A 14343-nucleotide genomic window follows, 5' to 3' on the forward strand; every position below is an offset into this window, starting at 1 on the left:
AAGTGATCTTGTTACAAATAAACATTCTTGAAAAGAAAACACCACTTGAAAAATAAACCTAAGACTCAAACAAACTAAGACACCTAGATGCAAAGGACAGACAGAAGATGCCAAGATACAGACTCCACTTATGAGTACATTATGGTTTTAAAAACTGGTGCCCGCGGGGCATCGTTCGGCCTTGCCGCGGTCCTGGGTGTGAGATCCCTTTCAAGTTGTTCCAACTCGTGCATGGTCTGCTTGACATAACCCATCACTGCCGAGAGAACGGTAACGCTGGTCATGTTCTCACACTGTAGGCATCGTCTGGTGATGGCATGGGCAATGGCCTTGATCCTTTCTCTGGTTTGCTTCTTCTCTATGAGTAGGCATTTTATCTGATCGCTACACATCTTGAATACCTGAGAATCCTGTATATGCTGATTCTTCAGTCGCCGTACTTCTAACTTCATCTGGGCTAACAAGTCGTACCAGTATCTGCTCTCAATTTGGAAGTCCTTGGCCTGATTAACTGCTTTGATCTCAAGTATAGCCATCTCTCTCTTCATTTTGGCAATAGTTTTCTCGTGGTCGCGTTTCAATTGGTTCAAGTATCGGCGATGCTTCTATACTCTTGTATCCCACTGTGCTCTGAGCTCCACCATGTTGTTTTCGGACTTCTCTAAACCATCTCGCCATTCCCTGACTTCTCTTTTCAGCCTTTTTATCAACTGCTCGTCCGATCGACTCTTTGGCTGTTTATCAGCATCCGTCCTCATCTGTTTGATCTGGACCCTGAGCATCTCGTTTTCCTGAGTCAACATGTTTTGTTCTCCCATATCGGTAGCAAGTTGCACGTTGTGATCATATTTCAAGCTTTCCACTTGTTGCTTCAACCTGCTGATTTCGATACAATAGCCTCTTTCTTTTGCCAACCAATCCCACTGCTTTTGCGACGACTCGGCGAAATTCAGGATATGGGGTCTTTTAGCCGGCCTTTCATGTTCGAGTTCTCTTCTGTACCATGCCAGGTAGCCTGGTGCTGTCTCACTTTTGGTCTGACTCGCACGCAAGTATCTGCTTTCAAATATTGACATTCATTCCAGATCTGGCGGATTTTGCTTCCGGAAATTGTCCGTCAGGACTTATCTCAATCGTTTGAGCGCTATGATCCTCCTCATATGGTATCATCTGGTATCTTCCGAACTGTCTCAAGACTCGGCAGGGTGCGTAAGGTTGAATACTCTTAAGTCCCATCAACAGGAAATGAGTTTTAGTTGCTGGCATATATATGACTTCATCAACAGGCAGCCATCCCAGTGTCCACTGTATTTGGCTGGCAGTAAGAGCTTGAAAGAATGAGGTCCATGCTATAACTCCCTTGGGCAGACTGATCTCTTTGGTTCTCGTGTAAAATTCTTCTATGCAAGTTTTTTCTGAAGAACCATGGCTCAAGAGCTCGGAACGATGGCAGAGATGTTCAGTCATCCACATTTGTAGCAGCAAGTTACAACCTTCGAAGAAATTCCCCCGGCTTTGCAAGCTGTGAGAGCTCGAAAAATATAAGATACCACCATAGGCACGAGAGTGCTATCGTTTTGAGTGAGCAAAGTACTGACTACCCCGGATATTTTCAGATCAATATTCCCATCTTTCCTTGGAAATACTAAAAGGCCCAAAAATGTTATCATGAAAGCCACCCGTCTGTGTTTATCCCACTTCTGACGACTATCTTTGCTGCATAGTTTGTTAATCGTATTGTTGAATCCTCCTACATGACCATACCTGTCATATATGAAGCATGGATTACAAAAACCGGCGGCCAAATCTGGATTGCGGACTGTCCTGGGTATTTTTAGCGAGTCCAAGAATCGATGTACCGTGACGGCTCTTGGGGCGACTAGGTATTTTTGCCTTAACGGAAGTTCAGCGTTCCCGATGTAACCAGCCATTTCTTCCAGAGTCGGGATGAGTTCAAAATTGGATAAATGGAAAACATTGTGTGCTGGGTCCCAGTAGGTAACCAAAGCTCTTATAATATCCCCTCGAGGCAGGATTTCCAGTAAACCCGTGAGACCTTTCAAATATTTCTTGACCTCGTCTCGCCCCTCAGCACCTAAATCATTCCACCATAGCCGTAACTTGACAGGGATTTTGGTCATTATTGAAAAATGTTCATTTTCATCGTGCTCATCCTGCACATTTATTAGGGTGATTTTAACAAAAATAAACTTGACTCAAAAATATTTTACAGAAGGATCAAGTTTTCGAACACGACCTTTCAAAACTTCGGGGATGAAGATTTTAAGGTTGTGTGGGTCAATTGGACAAAATACGACCCAAAAGGTGGCTTGTTTATGTAAAGTCAGCCTTCCGGCGTCCCTTTTGGGAACATTCGGCTATTTATGATAAAACAACACCACCTGACTTATTTTGACACATTTTTTTTGTTGGTTTTGGCTATCTTAGAAAAAAATGGGTTGAACCCGATGGGGGTTGCCTACGTATCTCACACCCGGTGAGAATCAAATCGGCGTAGTTTTATCGATCGGGTGTAGAGGTAATAAAGTAACCCCTTTTTTTCTGAATAAACTACTTACAAAGAAAAGGAGAAAATATTTTTTTTTATTTAGACTTTTTTATATAGGTTTTTTTATTATTTTTGAAAAGAGACGATGACTAAAAAAATATATTTTTCTTTGAATTTTAACTTCTTTTCATTTTTGAAATTTCGAAAATCTTTTAAGGAAATACCTGGACTATTAGTCTAAACTTATAAAAGAGATACTACAAAGGAAACCACACATTTTTTGAATTATGAATTTTCCATTTTTTCTTTTCTCTTAAATAAATTCTTTTTTTTTTATTTTGAAAAAAAAAATATTATTTTTTTATATGTTTTTTTTAATAAATCAAACTAGAAGACAAATTTTGTTTTTATTCTTTTTGTTTTTTTTTAGAAAAAATTCCGGCGAGGTTTAACACTACTTGGACATTGGTTCCAAAATAAGTAATTATCTCCCTACGCTGCTATTTTTCCCCTTTTTAGAAACCGGTCAACATGCAGGTCCGAAGCAAATAAATGCGCAAAACAAACGGGATGCAGCAGGATGGTCTTTTTATTTCAGGTTGCCTGTCCTAGACGGACTCAACCCCTGTGTTGAGTCCCCTATGTCAAATGCAACTTGATGCAAATAAACGTTCTTACTAGGGATCCGGCATGAGGTTTCGTTATACTGGGTTTATAACCTGGGTATATGTTCTAGACTGTGTACCCGAGCGGACAACTCGAGTCGAGGAGGGGGCTACGTACCGGGGACCCGCGAGATCGTTCGGCTTTGTAACTTGTCCGGCCTCTTTCTTATTTCAGGTATTGACACTAACAGAATAGGGAGTCTCGACCAGCGAGCTTCTCCCCGGAGGTAAGAAGAGAAAGGTTTCGGCACAGTTTATATACAGCTTAGATAATATCAAAGCAGTAAAAAAACAAACATTCAGCACGTTATGTCAAAACATGTAATAAATATCAGATAATAAAGCCAAATATAACAATTATTCTAAGCTCGAATTCTTGAACCCTGAACCGGAGGTTATGGGTTCAACAAATCCCCAGCGGAGTCGCCAGAGCTGTCACACCTCCTTTTTGCGCGCCCCGCCCCGAAGGGTTAAGCTGCGCGAGGGAATTTTTCCAATTAAAGTGACAATATTCGAAATGGGATTATTTATTTAATTCAGAGTCGCCACTTGGGAAAGGTTTGGCTTTTGGTGTCCCAAGTCACCGGTTTATCTTGAATCCCAAATCGAGGAAATTTTCGACTTTTCCAAATGAAGTCTGCGAACCAGAAATTCTAAGTAAGGAATTCTGTTGGCCCGAGGGAAGGTGTTAGGCTCCCTCGAATCCCGTGGTTCTAGCACGGTCGCTTAAATTGTTATAATGGCTAAATATCTGATTTAAATGCATATTGTGATTTATGTGCTTTTATTAAGTTTAAACCGCTTTTATTATTATCATTTATTTTTTAGAGAATTGCAACGTTGTGAAAATGCATCTCGAACCACGTCACAATCAATGCAACCGTAGTTGTTTACACCTTTCGACTCCGTTGAGATTTGGATTTGGGTCACATCAATGTGCACCCGGATTTAAGAATGTAATTTAATTAAGTCGCGCCTAGAGAGCCTACGCGTTATTATCTTTGGGGAAGGAGTGAACTTTTCTAGACAGTCCATCCCAAAACCTATGTGTTTATTATGATCAATTATTGAGGGCCCCGCAATGTGTATCTTTGTTTGATGAGGCTCGTCTCATTACTTTAAAAAAAAAGGATGTCCTAAAGAGACTACATTTCTATTATGTTCGTCTCTAATAAAAGAAAGAAAAATGTATGGTGATTAAATGGCCTGCTTAACTAATCCTGGCCTCTTATTAATAATCTGATTGATTATTTACAAAATGAAGGATATTAGACCTCATGGAACATACTTTATTTTGATGAAAATTACATACAAGATTGATGAAATGCTACAACTACTACAAACGCTCCTTGAATTAAATTTAACTCATTTAAAACATGATTAATCAAGACCACTTATTAAAGGATGCTACTAATGATATTTGGAACTCGTCCTATGAGCTGCCTAATGAAGTTGAAACTCGAGAATCTAGAATGGTATTGTACTTTTGCGAAATTAAAGAGAAACGTCCACCTTACATATATAAAAAAAATGCTAAAAATGAATTAATAATTATACTAATGGATAGAGCATTCCATAAATTATACGGCTATATCATGTGTACTGCTAAACCAACCATATCGCAATTTTAGACCAGAATAGTTTCAATTGAGTACAAACTTACTAATGTTTTTTTCTATTAGGCTACAGATTAAAGAATTTATACAACTTTAACAATATTTGCAAAGTTGTAAACAAAGCAACAGACTATTAAAAATTCTTCAGATATTTCAATCCATGCCTTTCATGGTTATATCAGTATGAAATGTGAACCTGGAAGTTGAATATAACAGAAGAAGAGGAGAAGTCAGTGGAGTAACAATGGCGACAGAAACAACAGCAGTAACGGCCGATAACAATAGAACAAATCCCAGTGCAAGATGCGACTATAGCCGATGGAACAAGCAGTAACAAAATAACAGCAGCATACAGTGCAGTAGAAACAAAGCTCCAAGACAGACCAAATCCAGGAGAAAACCAATGAAAACACTCAACCAGTAGACTCAATTGGAACTTCAAAGAATCAGAATTGTTTGAACAAGTTTAAAACCAAATGAAGCCCAAACAACAATAGGAAGAAACAGTTTCTGATTGTTCTGACTGTTTTTATTTCTTGTTTATGTGTCTGTATATGCCTCTCTGTTTTTTTTTTCTCAAAGATGTTTTCCTCTCCGCTAAAAATCCAGTATCAATTTTCAGTCTCTCAAAATATCTGTCTGTTTTTTTTTCTTTTCAAAATCCAGTCTCCCCTAATGGAAGTTCTGCCTGTTTTTTATAGCCTAGCAATCAACCCTTTACAATCTGTTAAACACATTCAGGTCCCCTCCCATGTGGTCTGTGGTTTTTCCACTCATCTTTTAAAATTAACAAACCCCTCCCATGATATTCCTTGATAGTCCCCTTTAACATTTTATTAAACTAAAAGCAGACAGGGGCAGCAAGAATATAATCTGACAGCATATGCTGTCAAACTATTTTAATCTAAAAAGGGCCTTTATGCACATGTTGTGCACAAATGCACATGCCACCAATTCAGACTGCGGTTACAAAACAAATCCTTAAGTTTCTGATTCAAATCAACAAATATAAGTAGCTATAGTCAATTCTCAATTTTGATTCAAACAATGTTCAGCAAGAACAGATCAATTTGTTATCATTCAAACAGCTGAAACTATTCGACGACACGTATCGAATCGACTATACTAATTACAACATATACAATCGAAAACCATGATCAGAACTCTAACAGTATCAACATACGATTCAAATTGTACTGACTAAGCAAAAGTTGTACTGGGGAATCAATTAATCAGTCAATTTCAAAGTTCAATTGATTGCACAGCTCATACACATATACACATTATCAGTGAATAGAAGACAGACTCAATCAAACACAGAGGTGGACAACAACAGTTGATAAAATTTTAAAGACACAAATTAAACAAAACATTTGGCCATACGAACAGACCTTTAACAACACATGTACTGAATCAAGGAAAAGAAAAACACACCTACCTTAAAGCCCTGGAAAATCAGGAAGCCTTAGCTCGTATTTGAAAAGACCCTTCTTGGGGTTGAACAGACTTTAATCGAAGTGTTCTCAACTGAGAACACTCCGATTAAGGTCCATTAGACCCTAATCAACTTGGCTCAAACGGACACAGACCAGGCTCGAGGTTTCTAGGGTTCCTAGATGGCAGATTTAGGATTTGGGTTTCCACGGTTAGATTCGGACCAAACCAAGCATGGTTTGGTCACGAGGGAGGTCCGGGGACTGTCTGGTGTGAAGCTAGGGTAGATCGGTGTAAGTCGAGGTCCGACTCGAATCTTCAAATGAAGATTCGAGAAGGTGGGAGGGGATTCGAGCTAAACGGTTGGTGGATTTGGGTTCAAGATGGTGAGGTGCATCTATGGTGTTAAGGTGGGGGTCACCGGCATCCATGCCGCCGGGATTAATGGTGAGGGTAAAGGGGGCGGCTAGGGTTCCTGAGGTTTTGGGTCTGGGGAAGGGATGACTAAGGCAGGGGGGTTTGGATAGGGGGCAGGGTGTGATATGAGGCTTTTTATACGGGGTGGATGATTGTGTCTTGGCCGTTGGATTGCCATTGATCAACGGCTGTGATCTTTCCATTAAAAGAAACGATGTCATTTGCTTTCATACTGGGGTGGATCAGGCCGGGTTCATTGGGTCGGGTCTGATAACGGGTAAAGGAGATGGGACGAGGGCTGTTAGATCAGCCCGGCTTGAACGGTTGAGATTCGACGGCCTTATACGGCGTCGTTTGGGCAAAGGATTGGCCTGATCTGGGCCGTTCCTTTGAACCAATCAACGGCTCGAAGAAATGATGCCTATACGGCGTCGTTTGGGGCGTCTTACAGAAGGCCTGGTTGGACTGGGTCATTTGCATTGGTTTGGGCCTGATTTTATTTAAAATCTTGGCCCAAATCTAATGTTTTCCTTCTTATAATTAAATAAAAATTCTTAAAAATAAAATCATATTAATATTAATAAGTACTCAAAACAACAATTATCACTCACATTGACATTTAATTGAAAATAAAATCATTAAATGAAAACAAAAAATAGAATAAAAGACACATATATTTTACGATTTTTCTTTTAAAATCAATTACGGTTCAAATACACACGACACACACACATTTTTTTTATTTTGTTTTATAATAATAAAAAAAACGGACAAAATCACAAATAATTAACGAAACGCCACGTAAAAATCCAAAAATCGTACAGCAAGACCAATTGCTATTATTTTGTTTTCTTTTGGAGTGATTGTTGCATAAAACAAAAATCACGTGCTCACAGTTGTGAACCGAGGAGAACACCTCAGCAATTGGTCAATCAGAACCACCAGGGCCCGGAAAGCTTCGGGGTAGCAAGGCTAAACAAAAGCACCATGCATCATATTTTTACTTTTTACTAGCTGATTTTATATCCGTATTGTCTTTAATTTTGAAAAGAGCTCTGATGTTCAAAACAATTATGAATTCAATCAAAGCATTTCAGTTTATCATATATCTCGCTCTTATTATTTTTTCTGTCATTTACTTTATTTTACACAACATTACTATTACTTGCCTTGACGATGAACCAACGATTGTGACTTGCAACGAGACAACACAACAAACGGATATAGATTCATAAGAGGATGATATACCAGAAGAGGTCGTCAGAGAAGTCGAGAATTTTGAGAATAGACCTAAATCTAACTTGGACGAAACTGAGGTCATTAATTTGGGAGACACAGAGAATGTCAAAGAAACGCGCATTAGTGTTCACCTGTCACCATCAGAAAAGAAAGAGTACATGGAATTCCTAAAGGAATATGAAGACATATTTGCCTGGTCGTATGATGATATGACTAGTCTCAGTACATCCATTGTAGCGCACAAACTACCAACAGATCTAACATGTCCGCCGCTAAAGCAGAAGCTCAGGAAATTCAAACCCGACATAAGTTTGAAAATCAAAGAAGAGGTTACCAAGCAAGTCAAAGCAAGGTTCTCGGTGTAGTGGAATATCTAACATGGTTAGACAACATCGTGCCAGTACCAAATAAGGATGGGAAAGTTAAGGTCTGTGTCGACTACCGGGATCTTAACCGGGCCAGTCCCAAAGATGATTTCCCCTTGCCGAACATACACATTCTAATTGACAACTGCGCTAAGCATGAGTTGCAGTCTTTTGTTGATTGTTTTGCTGGGTATCATCAAATATGGATAGATGAGGAAGATGCAGAGAAAACGGCTTTCATCACTCTATGGGGAATGTACTGTTACAAAATGATGCCATTCGGTTTGAAGAATGCTGGTGCCACCTACATGAGAGCCATGACTACTATCTTTCATGACATGATACATAAGGAGATCGAGGTATATGTAGACGACATCATCATCAAATCCAAGAAAGCCACGGATCATATGGAAGACCTGAGAAAGTTCTTCAACAGACTGAGGAGGTACAATTTGAAATTGAATCCTGGCAAGTGTGCATTCGGGGTTCCTGCCGGAAAGTTATTGGGTTTCATCGTGAGTCGTCAAGGAATAAAATTGGATCCATCAAAGGTCAAAGCCATTCAAGAATTGGCACTACCAAAGAACAAGAAAGACATGATGAGTTTTCTGGGAAGGCTCAACAATATCAGTCGGTTCATAGCTCAGTCCACTGTCATTTGTGAACCTATCTTTAAAATATTGAAAAAGGATGCTGCTACCAAGTGGACTGATGATTGTCAGAAAACCTTCGACAGAATCAAGGAATACCTGTCAACGCTACCAGTCTTGGTTCCGCCTGAGCCAGGAAGACCCCTATTGCTTTACCTTGCGGTATTGGATGGAGCATTCCGTTGTGTTCTGGGACAACACTATGAAACAGGGAGAAAGAAGCAAGCCATCTACTATCTTAGTAAGAAGTTCACACCGTACGATGCCCGGTATTCTCTTTTAGAACGCACTTATTGTGCTCTGACTTGGGTCGCGTAGAAGTTGAGGCATTACTTTTGTGCTTAAACTACTTATCTCATATCCAGAATGGACCCTCTGAAGTATATCTTCTAGAAACCTATGCCCACTGGCAAGCTCGCCAAGTGGAAAATCCTGCTAAGTGAATTCGACATTGTTTATGTGACCTAGAAAGCAATCAAAGGGCAAGCCTTGGCGGATCATCTCGCCGAGAATCCCGTGGACGGAGAATACGAGCCCCTAAAAATGTATTTTCCCGATGAAGAGGTATCTTTCATAGGAGAAGATATTTCAGAATCCTATGATGGTTGGAGGTTGTTTTTCGACGGAGCTGCAAATTTCAAAGGAGTTGGAATAGGAGCAGTCCTAGTATCAGAAACCGGCCAGCACTACCCGGTATCTGCCAAGCTCAGGTTCCCTTTCACCAATAATATGGTCGAATATGAAGCCTGCATCTTGGGGCTCAAAATGGCCATTTACATGAACGTTTAGGAGTTGCTAGTGATCGGGGATTTACACTTGCTCATACATCAGGTTCGAGAAGAGTGGGCAACCAAGAACTCTAAGATACTTCCCTACTTGCATCACATACAGGAGTTGAGGAAAAGGTTCACAAAGATAGAATTTCAGCACGTCCCCAGAGTCCAGAACGACTTTGCTGATGCATTAGATACTTTATTGTCCATGATCCAGCATCCAGATACAAATTTCATTGATACCATCCCAGTAAAGATTCATGATCAGCCAACTTATTGCACCCATGTTGAGGAAGAAGCGGATGGAAAACCATGGTTCCATGACATCAAGGAGTACTTGACAACATGGGAATATCCAGAACTTGCTAACGCTACTTAGAAGCGCACACTTCGTAGGTTATCCAACAAATTCTTTCACATTGGAGGAATCCTATATAGGAGGACTCCCGATTTGGGTTTACTAAGGTGTGTCGAAGCAAAAGAAGCATCCAGGCTATTGGACGAAGTGCATGCAGGGACCTGCGGGCCGCACATGAATGGTTTTGTCTTAGCAAAGAAGATACTCCAAGCAGGGTATTTTTGGATGACTATGGAAACAGACTGTATCCGGTATGTTCGCAAATGCCATCGCTGTCAGATACATGCAGATATGATAAAGGTGCCTCCAAACGAGCTTACTGCAACAAGCTCACCATGGCCATTCGCCGCTTGGGGAATGGATGTTATTGGACCTATCGAGCCTGCCACATCAAATGGCCACAGGTTCATCTTAGTGGCAATCGATTATTTTACCAAATGAGTCGAAGCAGCATCATACAAGGCGATCACTAAGAAGGTTATGGCAGATTTCGTCCGCGACCGCATTGTTTGTCTGTTCAGAATTTCGGAATCAATCATCACCGATAATGGTTCCAATCTCAACAACGACTTGATTAAAGCAATGTGTGAAACATTCAAGATCAAACACAAGAACTCTATAGCCTACAGGCCTCAGATGAATGGAGCTGTGGAGGCAACCACCAAGAATATCAAGAAAATACTAAGGAAGATAATCGAAAGTCACAAACAATTGCATGATAAATTATCATTCGTCTTATTGGGATACCGGACCACAGTCCACACATCGACCGGAGCAACTCCCTACATGCTAGTTTATGGTACAGAGGCGGTCATCCCCGCCGAAGTCAAAATTCTCTCCTTAAGGATCATACAAGAAGCAGAGTTGGATAATGCAGAATGGGTAAAGGGTCGCTACGAGCAGTTATCCCTTATAGATGGAAAAAGGATGAATGCAGTTTGCCACGGTCAGTTGTATCAGAACAGAATGTCCAAAGCTTTCAACAAAAGAGTCAAGCCGAGGAAGTTTACACCAGGGCAGCTGGTGTTGAAGAAAATATTCCCACATCAAGATGAAGCTAAGGGGAAGTTCTCTCCCAATTGGCAGGGTCCGTACATGGTTCACCGAGTTCTGACTGGAGGAGCCCTTATTCTTGCAAAAATGGATGGAGAAGTCTGGCCAAAGCCGATCAATTCATATGTAGTAAAACGATATTATGTGTAACCACTTATGATTCCCTCTATGATGTATTTTGAACTACGCCTGACCTGATTCCCGTTAAGAGGGGATACGTAGGCAGCCCTATGGGTTCGGTCACAATTTAATAAAAAATTCCATTTTCCCCGCTATTGGAACTGGGGCAGAATTTTGAGGAGGACCCTCAAAATTTCGAAGTTGATTTTAGTCCATGCATAGCCAGAAGTGCCAGCCCAGTAAACTGGGGCAGAATTTTGAGGAGGACCCCTCAAAATTCCGAAGATAAGTTTAAGTCGTTCAGCGCAGCCGTCAGAAATGTCCGCCCAGTAAACTGGGGCAGAATTTTGAGGAGGACCCTCAAAATTCCGGAGCGAAAGAGGTTGCAATGTCTTGAACCACGTCGCAGTCGTTGGTTCATCTAAAGACAACTATTTTCGATTATATACTTACATTATATTTACTAAATCATGCATAACTATTATCTGAATTACTGTTGTTTAGCGATGCAACCCCAATGACACACAACGTCAAGAGCCCGGGGAAGACGAACTAACCTTTTCCCCTTACAGAACTCACGATTTTTCTTTGGATGCAGGCACTCGACTTGCAGTATCGTTAAGTACATTTATGTACGCATACTTTTCCCAAGAATGAAATTTCTCAGAATCACCACTTGCCCACAATTACTATCCGTACACAATCTCCCCAGCAGTCATATTGTCGTAATCGGCCATCAGCTAAGAGATTTTACTACTATTCGTCCTTTTACATTCTTGCACTGCATAAGGCTACTCTTCTGCCTATCGAGACTAAGCCCTGTCTCTATCTGCATTTTGCATAAGGCTACTTTCTGCCTTTCGAGACTAAGCCCTGTCTCCATCATCATCTGCATAAGGCTACTTATCTGCCTTTCGAGACTAAGCCCTGTCTCTATCTGCATTTTGCATAAGGCTACTTTTCTGCCTTTCGAGACTAAGCCATGTATCCATCATCATCTGCATAAGGCTACTTATCTGCCTTTCGAGACTAAGCTCTGTCTCCATCTGCATTTTGCATAAGGCTACTTTTCTGCCTTCCGAGGTTAAGCTCTACCTCCATCATCATCTGCATAAGGCTACTTTTCTGCCTTTCGAGATTAAGCCCTGTCTCCATCATCATCTGCATAAGGCTACTTATCTGCCTTTCGAGACTAAGCTCTGTCTCCATCTGCATTTTGCGTAAGGCTACTTTTCTGCCTTTCGAGACTAAGCCCTGTCTCCATCATCATCTGCATAAGGCTACTTATCTGCCTTTCGAGACTAAACTTTGTCTCCATCTGCTTTTGCATAAGGCTACTTTTCTGCTTTCCGAGGTTAAGCTCTACCTCCATCATCATTTGCATAAGGCTACTTATCTGCCTTTCAAGACTAAGCCCTGTCTCCATCTGCATAAGGTTACTCTATCTGCCTTTCGAGACTAAGCCCTGTCTCCATCATCATCTGCATAAGGCTACTTATCTGCCTTTCGAGACTAAGCTCTGTCTCCATCTACTTTTGCATAAGGCTACTTTTCTGCTTTCCGAGGTTAAGCTCTACCTCCATCATCATTTGCATAAGGCTACTTATCTGCCTTTCAAGACTAAGCCCTGTCTCCATCTGCATAAGGCTACTCTATCTGCCTTTCGAGACTAAGCATTGTCTCCATCCTACATGGCTGAAATATCGCCTCTTTACTTTTCTCGCACGGCTGCAATATCGCCACCTTCATTTAAATTCTGTACTGGCTGAAAGATCACCACCTTTTACATTTCATGGGCTGAAAGATCGCCAACCTATTCAAAGGCATCATAGTTTGGAGGCACCATCTACATGGCCCGAGAACATCATTTCATGGCCTGCGAATTTTTATTTACGCTCTTCATAGCCCGGGACATCATGGTCCAAGGACGTCATCCTAACCATCCAAGGACAACATTCATGGTCCGATGGGAACTTGCATCACGTTTAAATTTACGCATGATATACGCTCGTATTGTTTACTTGCAGGTACACCGGCTGGCAACAGCCGTCTCAGCAGGAGCGATCCCGCTCCGGTTCCCGTAGCCTATCGATTTTCAGAAACCTCTCTCAATCTAAACATCGCGTTCGTCCGTTTCAAATCTCCATCGGCATATTCCGTCAATGGTTCCTGAACTACATATGGCCTAATTCCTGTAAGACCAGGGATATGTAGGCGGCTCAAAAACCAGAGCTCGGTCAAAACTCTTTTCAAATCGCCACTTCCGATCAAAAATTGGCCATCACATCTTTACCCGACAACTCTTTCATCCTTCCCGAGTAAAGAGGGGCAGCTGTTGATATCCAATTTTTCCCTAAATATTTTTTACACACAAAATACTTTCAAAATAACATATATGTGCATACATAAGCATGCCCAAGTGTTTTGGTATTTTTCCCAAATTTTTAAAGACTTTTAAAACCAATTTATTTTCTATTTTAGCAGTGCAAAATTCAATAATTATTCTCAAAATTATCATTTCGATGAATAATTTATTTATTTCTTTACACCAAAATATAATTAATGTAATTTTTGCATATTTTTACAAATTTATTTGATATTTTTAAGCTAAATTGCATAAAATTGCAATTATAGCCTATGTTACGATTAATAGCGTTTTGCAATTATAAAATCACTCCCAGTATTTTTAGATTAATGTTTATATATTATTAATTAGTTCAGTGCTTTTAATTTGTTTTTAAAATCATTTTAACTATTCTATATAAATTTAAAAAAAAAAAGGAGAAATTGGTTATTTAACACATAGCCATTGTCATTTCAATTTTAGCCCAAAATTAAACCCAATGCCACCCAATTAAATGACCCAATTTCATTTTTTACCCGACCCATTGACCCAATTGCTAAACCCGTCCGATTTTTCTTTTAAATCCTGGCCGTTGATTATTTTTGATCTACGGCCATAACCTATCCTTTCCTTTTTTAATCCCTAACCCCCTAACCCTAGTTCATTTACCCAAATACAGCCGCCTCCAAACTCCCATCGTCTCCCAAAACCTCTCTAGCCCTCCGAAACCCTCACCCTATTCCACTGATCTCCGTCTCATTCCCACCAGAATCCATGGCAACCCTGGTCATAGGTGGCTT

Source organism: Nicotiana sylvestris, chromosome 4 (assembly GCF_000393655.2).
Source record: "Nicotiana sylvestris chromosome 4, ASM39365v2, whole genome shotgun sequence".
Lineage (NCBI taxonomy): Eukaryota > Viridiplantae > Streptophyta > Magnoliopsida > Solanales > Solanaceae > Nicotiana > Nicotiana sylvestris.